Source organism: Ochotona curzoniae, unplaced genomic scaffold (assembly GCF_017591425.1).
Source record: "Ochotona curzoniae isolate NIBS_2020 unplaced genomic scaffold, NIBS_Ocur_1.0 contig_3255, whole genome shotgun sequence".
NCBI lineage: Eukaryota > Metazoa > Chordata > Mammalia > Lagomorpha > Ochotonidae > Ochotona > Ochotona curzoniae.
In genome coordinates, this window is record NW_024465777.1 from 4,688,547 (window position 1) to 4,700,393 (window position 11,847).

An 11,847-nucleotide genomic window follows, 5' to 3' on the forward strand; every position below is an offset into this window, starting at 1 on the left:
AGATCTTCCATCTATTGATTAACTCCCCAAGTAGCCGCGACAGCCAGAGCTGAGCTGATCTGAAGCCAGGAGCCTCCTCCAGGTCTCCCATGCAGGTGTAGGGTCCAAAGACTTTAGACCATCCTTGTTTGCTTTCCCAGGGCACGAGCAGAGAGCTGGAGCGGAAGCAGTGCTTCTGGAGTTAGAACTGGCACCCATATGGGATCCCGGCCACCACACTGTACCCTATTAGAAAATTTTAAAACTGAATGGGATTGGGCCCTACGGTGTGGCCTAGCAACTAAAGTCCTTGCCTTGAACATGCTAAAATCCCATATGGGTGCCAGTTCTAATCCCAGCAGCTCCACTTGCCATCCAGCACCTTGCTTGTGGCCTGGGAAAGCAGTCAAGGATGGCCCAAGGCCTTGGGATCCTGGACCTGCATGTGGGAGACCTGGAGAAAGTTTCTGACTCCTGGCTCTAGATCACCACAGCACCGGCCGTTGCGGTCACTTGGGGAGTGAATCATTGGATGGAAGATCTTCCTCTCTGTTTCTTCTCCTCTCTGTATAACTCTGACTTCGTAATAAAAATAAATAAATATTTTAAAAAATGAATGGGATTATTTGAGAGACAGATCTCCCATCTGCTGGTTCATTTCTCAAATGTCATCAATGGGCAAGGCTGGGCTAGGCTGTAGCCAGAAGCCAGGTGTTCATTCCAGCACCTCCCACATGGGTGGGCAGGGAGGCAGGTACTTAGGCCATCACTTTAGCAGGAAGCTGGAGTCAGGGGTGGAGCAGGGACTGGATCCAGGCACTCCAGTGTGGGGTGCAGGTATTCCAACCAGCGGCTTCCCTTCTAGGCCACATGCCCACACCTGGATTTTGCTTATTTTTTATCATAATTCTTCTTATCTCCTTTTTATTGGTGATCTTCACCACAACAATAGAGTGGTGGATCGCCCTCCAAAACCCACCTCTTGGATATAAACATCATAACAGCGCTGTGAGGAGGCCCTCGGCCCAGAATTTGGCTGAAACTGAGGCCAAGCGAGGCGCTGGGAATAACCTAGAAGAATGACACCCTGGACTGCATCAGGGACCTGACTCAGGCTCCTGCGAGTGCCTTCCGGAAGCAGACACTTAGGACATTCTCTGTGACCTCAGAGGGTTAGCCAAGGATGAGGAAGTTGCAAAACTCAGCAATCACAGAGGAAATGGCAAACAGCTCAAGGGAACTCCCAAGGAACTTAAACAGGAACCAGGGCAGAAGAGGCAAGAGGGGAGGAGGCCCAGGAAACCCACAATGTTGGATGTGGCTGAAGCAGAACTCATTATGTTCCACAAGAAATCTGAGCACCAAGGTGGTGGCTGAGGAAAATGCAGGACAACCACATCCCACAGTGGCATCCACCGGAGTCACTGCTCGGGCACCCAGCAGCCTTCATCAGAGCTAAGGGAGCAGCATGCCCGGTCCTAGCATGACAGTCAGAAAAGATGCATTGAAGAGGAGTATAGGAAGGATAGAGGTGCTTATGCCAACCTCCCCGTCCCCATCTGATGTGGCGTGGAGACACCTCACCTCCTGCTCAGTGGGGAAAGGAAGCTATATCAAGGTCCAGACCTTGAACTTGAAAGCCAGTATCTACTATGGTGAGAACTGGAGCTGGGCAGGGCTATGTTGCCCTTTCTCCAAGACACTCCCCCAGTAGAGCAAGACTGCAGACACTCGGGGGGTCAGGGAGGACATGGGCCTTACAGCCTGATACTGAGGCAGGACCCAGCGCCAGGGAAAGCCTGAAGGCCTCTGTCCCCAGGCCAGTTCGCAGTGGCAGCGTGCAGTTGAACCTGACATCAGTCAGGTAAAGTGGACTCAGGTCAGCCTGTGTCACTGCCTGATTCTTGTGGGGCCTGGCATGCATCCACACACCTGTGCAGGGCCCTGTGAGCAGGAGCCTCAGGGGTGTCCAGCGTAGTCTCAGCCTGGGCAGCCAAGAGACCGCTTTCCCACCCCTCCTTGAACTGTGGGTAGAACAAGAACCCCAGTCCTGTGGAGGGTGCCAGAGTGAGTACAGGGAAGAAGAGGGAGGTGAATGCTAGGTCATGCCTGAAGAACCTGGGCCTGCCATGATAGGGCCCTGTGTGCCCCTGCCAGTGCTGTCATGACCCCAGCCAAAGCAGAGACCCCAAAACCCTAGCCACTGCAGATTGAGGACAGGGGCCTCTGTAGTCCCAGCCCCCCATGCATTGCTGCTATACCCTTGCTTCTACGACCATCAGTCACAGCACCCCAGTGGACCTGGAGCCAAAGCAGCCTAGCAGGCAGATGCTCAGAAACACTGCCACAGGAAGAAGGCTTTACCATGAAAGTCGCTTGTTCTAAGACCTAAAAACAACCGATATTCCAAATGTGCAAATATTTTAGGCACACAGTAAGAAAAAGATGAGCAGTAAGATGTGCTCAAAGGCACACAATCATGCTGTAACAAGAGACTCCAACAAAAAGGAGGTTGCCTAAGGCCCACCAAAGGAAACATGAGGGGTGGGCACTGTGGCACAGCAAGTTCAGCTTGGGACACCTGCATCCCACATTGGAGGGATGATTGGAGTCCCAGCCATTCTGCTTCTGATGCAGCACCTGCTCTGCCTATGCATCCAGGAAGAGAGCAGATAACCAAATACCTGGGTCCTGGCCATTCATGTGGAAGAACTGGATGGGATTTCAGGCTCCTGGCGTTAGCCTGGTCCAGCCTCGCTTGCAAGAATTCAAGAAGAGAACCAATGAATGGAAGATAATCATTCAGGCCTGGTGCCATGGCCTAGCAGCTCAAGTCCTCACCTTGAACATACTGGGATCCCATATGGATGCTGGTTCTAATCCTGGCAGCCCTGCTTCCTATCCAGCTCCCTGGACCCAAGACAGTTGAATCTTTAAAAAGCATTATATGAAAAAAAAAAATTATATGAATGAGAGTTTCAGCCAAGATGAAATCTTTTAAAAAGAACAAAATTGAAATTTTGGAAATAAAGAACTGTACAGTCAAATAGAAAATAAAACTGGAGACTCGGCATAGTAGCCATAGTGACTAGAGTGCTTGCCTTCCATAATCACATATGGGCTTTGATTCGTATTCCGGCTGCTCGGCTTCCCATCCAGGGGCTTGTGGCCTGGGAAAATAGTAGAGGACAGCCCAAAGCCTTGGGAGCCTGCCCCCTCGTGGGAAACCTGGAAGAAGCTCCTGGTTCCTGGTTTCAGCTCAGCTCAGCTGCAGTTATTGTGGCCACTTGGGGAATGAATCAACAGATGGAAGATCTTTCTCCCTCCTTCCTGTAAAAATCTGACTTTCCAATAGTAATAAATAAATAAATAAATAAAATTGAAAATCTCAACAACAGACCTCAAACAGAAGGAAAAGAATTTAAACTTAGGATTTTTTTTTTCAAAATACAGAAATGATTTTATACAGAGACAGAGAGAGAGACATGAAGGGAGTCTCCAAGATCTGTAAGACATCAATAAAGGCACAAATATGTAAGCTGTGGGGATCTCCAAGAGAGAAATGCGAAGTAACAGAAAAGATGTTCAAAACAGATCATAGCAGAGAAGCACTCCAGGCTTAAGTCAGATACAGACCTTCAAGTGTAGGAGGTCCAGAGGAGCCCGAAGAGACAAGGCCGGAAAAGCAGCAACACACTGTGCTCAGGATCTCAAGGTCCAACCCGAACATGGGACACTAAATTCCACAGGAGAAGAATTCCAAGGCCCACTCCAGCAAGTGCCCAGACAATTGACAGCACATTTCTCAGCGCCAACTTTACAGGGCAGCCAGGCATGGAAAGATGTACTCCAAGTTCTGAAAGAAACAACTGCCAAGCAAATGAGCCACCCCTAGCAACGCGACCCTTCCCTGAGGAAGGACAGGACTTCCCTAGAGAAACATACACTGGGAGCTGTCACCATTTGACCAGCCTTACAAGATACTTAAGGGAGGACCCAGCGCAATAGCCTAGTGCCTAAATCCTCACTTTGCAAGTGCCAGGATCCCATATGCGCATGCTTGGGGATTGAACCAGCAGATGGAAAATCTTTTATCTCTCCTTTTCCCTGTAAATCTGCCTTTCCAAATATATTATCATAAGAGAAAGAAACTAATGTTATTTATTTATTTAAAGATTTATTCGTTTTATTGGAAAGTCAGATTTATAGAGAGAAAAGATAGAAAGGTATTCATCCTCTGGTTCACACCCCAAGTGGCTGCAACGACCGAAGCTGATCCGGCCAGAACTGATCTGAAGCCAGGAGCCTTTCCCAGGTTTCCCATGAAGGGGCAGAGTCCCAAGGCTTTGGGCCATCTTGTACCTCTTTCCCAGGTCACAAGTGGGCAGCTGGATGGGAAGTGGGGCAGCCAGGATATGAACTGGCATGCATACGGGATCCCAGCAGACTTAGGTGAGGACTTTAGCCTCTAGGCCACCATGCTGGGTCCAGAAACTAATCTTTTTTTTTTTTTTTTTTAAAGATACTTAATGGAGCCAAGAGAATGACCATCACGGACCCATGGGAATCTGCAAACCCCTCTAGGAAAAAAAAAAAAAAAAACAGGATATTCAGCACAAACAGAAGAAATGCTTGTAAACAAGAGTATACAGGCCTGGTGCGGTTGCCTAGCAGCTGAAGTTCTTGCCTGGAATGCACGGGAAATGCCATATGGACACTGGTTCTAATCCCGGAAGCTCCACTTCCCATCCAGCTCCCTGCTTGTGGCCTGGGAAAGCAGTTAAGGATGGCCCAAAGCCTTGGGACCCTGCACCCACATGAGAGACCCAGAAGTTCCTGGCTCCTGGCTTCAGATCAGCATAGCACCAGCTGTTGTGGTCACTTGGGGAGTGAATTATTGGATGGAAGATCTGTCTCTCCTCTCTGTTTATCTGACTTTGCAATAAAAATAAATAAATCTTTAAATTTAAAAAAGTGAAGCAAGAAGGACTCCAACTACCACCTGTAATGGAATAACAGTATGCCAGGTGACAACTTAACTCGCCTTGCCACAACACCAGCCCCTGCTCCCTTTCTTTACAGGTTACGTGAATCACTTTTGTTCAAGAAAACTGCAGTACGTCGGTGACTGCCGTGGGTGCACAGGCAGTGGCACTTGTCAGTTTTGCAGGGAGTCCTGCTAGAGTCTCTGCTCACACACGTGTCATTCCCACGTGTATCTTCTGACACACGCAGATGCAGTCCACAAGTCACTCCTCCCCATATGCATCTGTAAACTCTCCCGCCCTCTTACCTCTTTCTTTTTACTGTCCTTACAGTGCTACACGTTGTCATGGGCAGCCTGATGCAGATGCTGAGGCTGGGCGCTCTTCAGAGCTCCGAGGGACTGCATGTCGTGGTGGGCTCTGGCAGCCGCTTCCCGATGTCAGCACTAAGTACAGGCAAACAGACCTGTGACTCTGGAGCTGTGTCCGTGTAATCTTCACTGTGAATGTGACCTTGGTGGTCTGGAAGGGATTTCTGCTGGAGAGTTGATTCGGAAGGCTCGCTCACCTGACAGAGGGCCATCAGGAACAGTAAGTCCCTGTCCAGTCTGTAAATGAGCTTCATCCGCCTGCTTGTCCCCAGGTCTTCCATGCTGCTTTCATGGATCTCTTCAAATTCTTTCATCAGCCTCCAGCTAGCCACCAGCTTGGACCTGGTGCTGTTGCTGTCCCAGAATCAAAATAAACAAAGTTTCAAAATAAAAAGCCCTAGGGGCAGATGGTTAGCCTAGAAGTTCAAGAACCTGTTTGGGACACCCATGTGCTGCACAGAATGCTGGGGCTCCACCTTTGGCTCAGCTTCTCAGGGATGCAGACTCTGGGAGGCAACGGTGATGACTCAGATACCTGGGCTCTGGCCCTACCACCTCAAGTCACGGATTGGGGTCCCAGCACCTGACTCCCCCCACCCCAGTGCACTCACCTAGGAGTAAGCCAGCACATGGAATCTCTTCCAGGGCTTCTCAAATAAATTCAAAAAACCATCTTTAAGTAATAGTAATCTTGAATGTGAATGGAATAAATTTCCCCAATTAAAAAATACAGAGGTGTCAGTGTTGGGACTCAGTGAGTTCAGCCACCATTTCAGAAGCCAAAGGTTCATTTCCTGATCCAGCTGCCTGCTAATGTGCCTGGGAAGGCAGCAGGAGATGGCCCAAGGCCTTGGACCCCTGCCGTTCATATAGGAGACCTGAGTGGAGTTACTGGCTCCTGGTTGTAGACTGATCCGAACCTCAATGTTGTGACCATTTGGGGAATGCAGCAGCAGCTGGAAGGGCTCTCTGTCTTGTTCTACCTTACAGATAAATAAATGACTCTTAGAGGAAAAAAAAATATAGACTAGGCCGGGTGTTTTCATAGCAGTGAAGTGCCGCTTGGGATACCCAGAGCCATGTTGCAGTGGCTGGTTTGAGTCCCAGGTCTGCTTGTGACCTAGCTTCCTGCTAAAGCACACCCTGAATGGCTGAGAGGCAGCAGATGATGGTTCAAGTACTTGGGTTCCTGCCTCTCACATGAGAGATCTGGATTGAGTTCCTCGCTCCTGACTTTAGTCTGGCCCATATGGCATCCCAGCGGATGCAAGGTGAGGACTTTAGCCAGTGGGCTGCTGCACTGGGCTCTCAATTCAAAAATTTTAAAGAGCTAAAAAATATGGGCCTGGTGGTGTGGCCTAGTGGCTAAAGTCCTTGCGTTGAACGTGCCAAGATTGCATATGGGCACCGGTTCTAATCTCGGCAGCTCCACTTCCCATCCAGCTCGCTGCATGTGGCCTGGGAAAGCAGTCAAGGATGGCTCAGTGCTTTGGGATCCTGCACCTGCGTGTGGGAGACCTGGAGGAGGTTCCTGGCTCCTGGCTCCAGATCGGCGCAGCATCAGCCATTGTGCCCACTTGGGGAGGGAATCATGAGACGGAAGATCTTCCCCTCAATCTCTCCTCCTCTCTGTATATCTGACTTTGTAATAAAAATAAACAAATCTTTAAACAAAAGTTAAAAAATATTTAAGAAGTCATAATAAGTTAAAGTTGCTTTATTGTTGAAGAAAGAGCAATATATCTTGTAATCTTAACAGCATTCTGTATGGTGATGTGTTGCACAGGTTTGCGGCCCAGGAGCAATCAACTCTGCCATGTAGCCTGGGTGGGCAACAGGCCAAATCTGGTGGGCGTGGGTAGGCACACAACAATGTCCCCACCGTGAAGACATCTGACGCCACAGCTCACAGAGCATAGCCCAGCTACTCAGCAGCTCATGCCTGCATTTAGCAAGTCACAGAGATCACTTGACTGGCTGATGCAAAAGGGCCACTGATGGTTAGTTAGAAGGGGCTGCGTGGATGTCCCTGGAACTTCCCCTCCCCGGGAAGAGAGCGACCCAGAAGTAAACTGTGTATCTGGATGTCTTGGACTGAATCGTGCTCCTGCACTGAAGTCCTCGTCCTTGAAGGAGCCTTATAGGAGCCTTGGCAGGAGACAGTCACATGTAAATGAGGTGCCCTAATTGAATAGAAGGGAGGAGTGTTCATGGTCAAGTCCACCGGGGTGTGTAGCAGGATTGTATCTGGTCACCAGCAAAGGCTCACCGGAGACCAACACTTGGCTTTGCAGCTTCCAGAACGGGGAGAAAGTTCCCATCACTCAAGCCCCACAGTCTGTGACACTCTCTGGGCAGCGCCAGCTGGCTCATGCTGTGGCCAAGCTGCAGAGCCACATGTCATCATCAGCATCGTGAGACATGCTGGGGTGGTACAACCTGCCACTTCCCTAATAACGCGAGTCTGGCCTGTCGATGGGGAGGCTGAATCTCAGAGTGTGACGACGCGTTATCCTTAACAGAACAACGACCTCGGCTCCAGCTGCTGCTCCAGTTGCAGGAGTGCTCCTGGCCTTTTGGCATTCACTGTTGACTTGGCAAATGATGTGTGCCTCCCATCATTTTTGGGAAGAAACACCGGAAGCAATTTGCTCAGACTAAGCAGGGCAGAAGTGCACTGTCATAGTCTTGCCTCAGAGCTGCCTCAGCTCTTTTTGACCTTGTACATAAACATGTCGCTATCTTGATGACATTAGAGACTAGTGCTGTGGCACTGTAGGGTATGCTGCTGTCTGTGCCGGCCTGAGCATCACATCTGAGGTCTGGCCTGCCAAGGTGTCTAGGAAAACAACAGGATATCTGTTATTATTAAGATTGGGTCTGGAAAGTCAGAGTGGCAAGAACCTTATTTACACGGCACAGTAAAACACACAAAATAAAGCAAAAAGATCTGGTCTGCTACTACAGAAAACTACCTGTGGGTCCACAACTCCATTTGTTCAGGCTGCAGACGTACTGATACAGAGTCTGTGGCAGATGGAATGTGGGAGGGGTGAGAGTGAATGTCAGCACAGGCCTAGGGGTCGGGGGCAGGGTGGGAGGAAACCCACACTTGTCGCTGCAGATCACTGTTCCTTCACTTGCTTCTGAGACCAACAGCCCATCCACAGTACCCGAAGTGACTGCATGACCTGAGTGCGCATCCTGGTTAGGTGGTCTCCTGCCAGCCCAGCCCTGAGGTCAGGCACGCACAGCATCCATTCAGCACACGCAGGTTGACTGAGCGAGTGATTTTCCTCTAACCCCAGCCCCTGCTCCTCATGGACATCTCCTCGTGACTGCGTGGGGGAACAGATGGCCTTAGACCATATGCTGGCACTGCAGGAAGCAGAAGGGCTGAGGCATCACAGCACCACTTAGGGCTGGCCCTGAAGGACAGTAGTGTACCCCCACTGACAATCCAACTCCTTGACAAAGGAAGGTTTGGGGAGCCCTTCCAAGTGAACAGCTCTCAACAGAAGAGGGCCTGGTGAAGAGCAGAGGGACTGTGGAATGCAGAGTCAAAAAACCTAAGTGGCAACTATCGACTGTGACCTCATCTTACAGAAATGAAAACTGTTGACACAACGCGCGTTTGGTGCTGGTTCGTGTCCCAGCAGTCCTGCTTCCCATCCAGATCCCTGCTTGTGGCCTGGGAAAGCAGTCGAGGGCGGCCCAAAGCCTTGGGACCCTGCACCCGTGTGGGAGACCCGGAAGAAGTTCCTGGATCCTGGCTTCGGATCAGCATAGCATCGGGCGTTGCACTCACTTGGGGAGTGAATCATCGGATGGAAGATCTTCCTCTCTGTTTCTCCTCCTCTGTGTATATCTGACTTTCCAATAAATAAATAAATAAATAAATCTTTTTAAAAAAATCTAAAACTCGAAGGCCTATGCAACAAAACTTTGTTTCTGGCATCAGAGTTCAGTATAAGTTTAATATAGCACAGAGGAGCTTGGCTCTGCACAACCATTCCAGAATCCAGATTCATTTAGCATCTCCTGCCCCTGCAGGTTCTCAGACCATCCCTGCTAGCAGAGCAGAGAGAGAACCAGGATCAGTACTCAGGTGGAACAGCTGTCATTTTCATTGGCCAAAATTTAGTCATGTGGCCATACTTATATAAGAGTGGGTCAAGAATTAGTGAAAGCAACTAGCTGTGCTATTTTTGGTCACTGGTAACTTTTTTTTTCAGATTTATTTATTTATTTGAAAGCCAAATTTACACAGGTGAGAGACAGAGATCTTCTGTTTGCTGGCCCACTCTCCAACTGGCTGCAATGGCTGGAGCTGAGCCCATCCAAAGCCAGGAGCCAGGAGCCTTTTCCAAGTCTCCCACGTGGGTACAGGGTCCCAAGGCTTTGGGCCATCCTCTATTGCTTTCCCAGGCCACAAGCAGGGAGCCAGAAAAGAAGTGGAGCGTTCGGGACGTCCATATGGGATCCCAGCGCCTTGAAGTGAGGATTTAGCTATGGAGCCATCGTGCCGGGCCTGTTGCCGATGTGTTAGGCATCACCGACAGAGAATGAGCCTGTGTTGACAGACTCAGTGCTCTCTCTCTCCGAGAGAAGATGGGAGTGGAAGACTAGCCATGGCAGAAGGAAGCCCCATCTGTCAGAGTGAGAGGAAAGGACAGATGCTAACAGAGTGACGAGAAGGCACAGGAGGAGAGAAGCGCAATCAGGCAGGACCATTTTGGTTTCCGTAAAGTGCTGAGAGTAAGAAAAGGGGGCCCGGCATGCTGACTCAGGGGCTAAATCCTCATCTTCCAAGTGCCAGGATCTCACAGGAGGGCTGGTTCATGTCCCAGTTGCCCTACTTCCCTTCCAGCTCCTTGTTTGTGGCCTGGGAAAGCAGTAGACGATGGCCCAAGGCTTTGGGACCCTGCACCCACATGGGAGACCCGGAAGAAGCTCCTGGCTCTTAGCTTCAGATCAGCTGAGCTCCGGCCATTGCGGCTGCTTTGGAGAGTGAACTAGCAGATCGGAGATCTTTCTCTATGCTTTTCTCTGTAAATCTGCCTTTCCAATAAAAATAAATCTTCGAAAAAAAAGAATAAGAAAAGGTATGAGGTTGCAAAAGGACCCAGTGCAATGTGGCCATAAGAACCTGTGCTGGAACCAGTACGTCTAGTTTTGTGACTTTGTTCCACTGCCAAGAATTACCAGGGGAGGAAGCTCCCCGTGTAATTCATTCCAAGGTGAGATGCATGAAATCCAGAGCCTTTGGCACCAAGGTGTGGTGGAGCAGCCTTTGCCATAGATAACAGGTAGCTACCCTCATGTCACTACTGTGGGTTTCCTAACCCTTCCCTTTGTATGTTTTCCAAATTTTATTTTTTATTTTTATAAGATTTATTTTTTAAAGAGTTATTTTTTTTTTTTATTGCAAAGTCATATATAGAGAGAAAGGAGGAGAGTCAGAGAGGAAGATCTTTCGTCCAATGATTTACTCCCCAAGCGGCCTCAAGGGCTGGAGCTGAGCTGACCCGAAGCCAAGAACCTGAAGCCTCTTCCGGGTCTCCCACATGGGTGCAGGGTTCCAAAGCTTTGGTCCGTCCTCCTCTGCTTTCCCAGGCCACAAGCAGGGAGCTGGATGGGAAGCTGGGCTGCAGGGATTAGAACCCGGCGTCCATAAGGGATCCAGGGGTGTTCAAGGTGAGGACTTTTAACCGATAGGCCATCCGGCCGGGCCCTATTTTTAATTTTTTTTTTAAAGATTTATTATTATTTTTTATTGGAAAGGCAGATATAGAGAGGAGGAGACAGAGAGGCAGATATTCCATCTACTGATTCACTCCCCAAGTGGCCACTACAGCCAGAACTGAGCTGATATGAAGCCAGAAGCCAGGAACTTCTTGCAGCCTCCCATGTGGGTGCAGGATCCCAAGGCCTTGGGCCGTCCTTGACTACTTTCCCAGGTCACAGGTGGGGAGCTGGATGGGAAGTGGGGCCTAGAATTGGGATTAGAACCAGCACTCATATGGGATCTTGGCATGTATAAGGCAAGTACTTTTGCCACTAAATTACTGCGCCGGGCCCTATTTTATTTATTTAAGGAGAGAAAGAGATTCTAATCTGCCATTTTGTTCCCCCAAATGACTGTAATGGTTAAGACTGAGTGTGGGCTGAAGCCAGGAGCTGGGAACCCAGTCCAGGTCTCCCTCCAGCCATCACTGCTACCTCCCTGGAAGGACACCAAACAAGGAGGGGCCGGGTGGTAGTGCCGGGAGCTAAATGCAGGTGTTCACGAACGGGATGTGGCCGTCTCACCCACTGCTTGGCTGACCACCTGCCACTCTACATCTCTGTGTACTTTTTCTTTCTTATTTTCTCCCAATCCCCAGTGCTGCCTTTTCCTGCGCAGTTTAGGTTCTGCAAAAACCCCAGCGTGACAGACAGCTCCTCAGCCACCTCCCCTGCTCAGTGACTCCGGCCTCCCGGGGTTTGTGTGATGCCCTCATCTCCAGTGC

The 11,847-nt window shown here is 49.8% G+C and overlaps 1 protein-coding gene across 4 annotated transcripts in view; it reads left to right on the forward strand.

The window, feature by feature from the left end:
• PIGV (phosphatidylinositol glycan anchor biosynthesis class V) overlaps positions 1 to 11,847 on the forward strand; it is a 34,372-nt gene that overhangs the window by 19,984 nt on the left and 2,541 nt on the right. For 2 of the 4 annotated variants that reach the window (XM_040979636.1, XM_040979641.1), the window contains one exon: positions 5,298 to 6,489. The gene's annotated coding sequence lies outside the window, so the exon portion shown is untranslated. Of the gene's footprint in view, positions 1 to 5,297; positions 6,490 to 8,359; positions 8,365 to 11,847 lie in introns of those variants that run through there. The other 2 variants (XM_040979638.1, XM_040979637.1) reach the window with 2 other exon arrangements.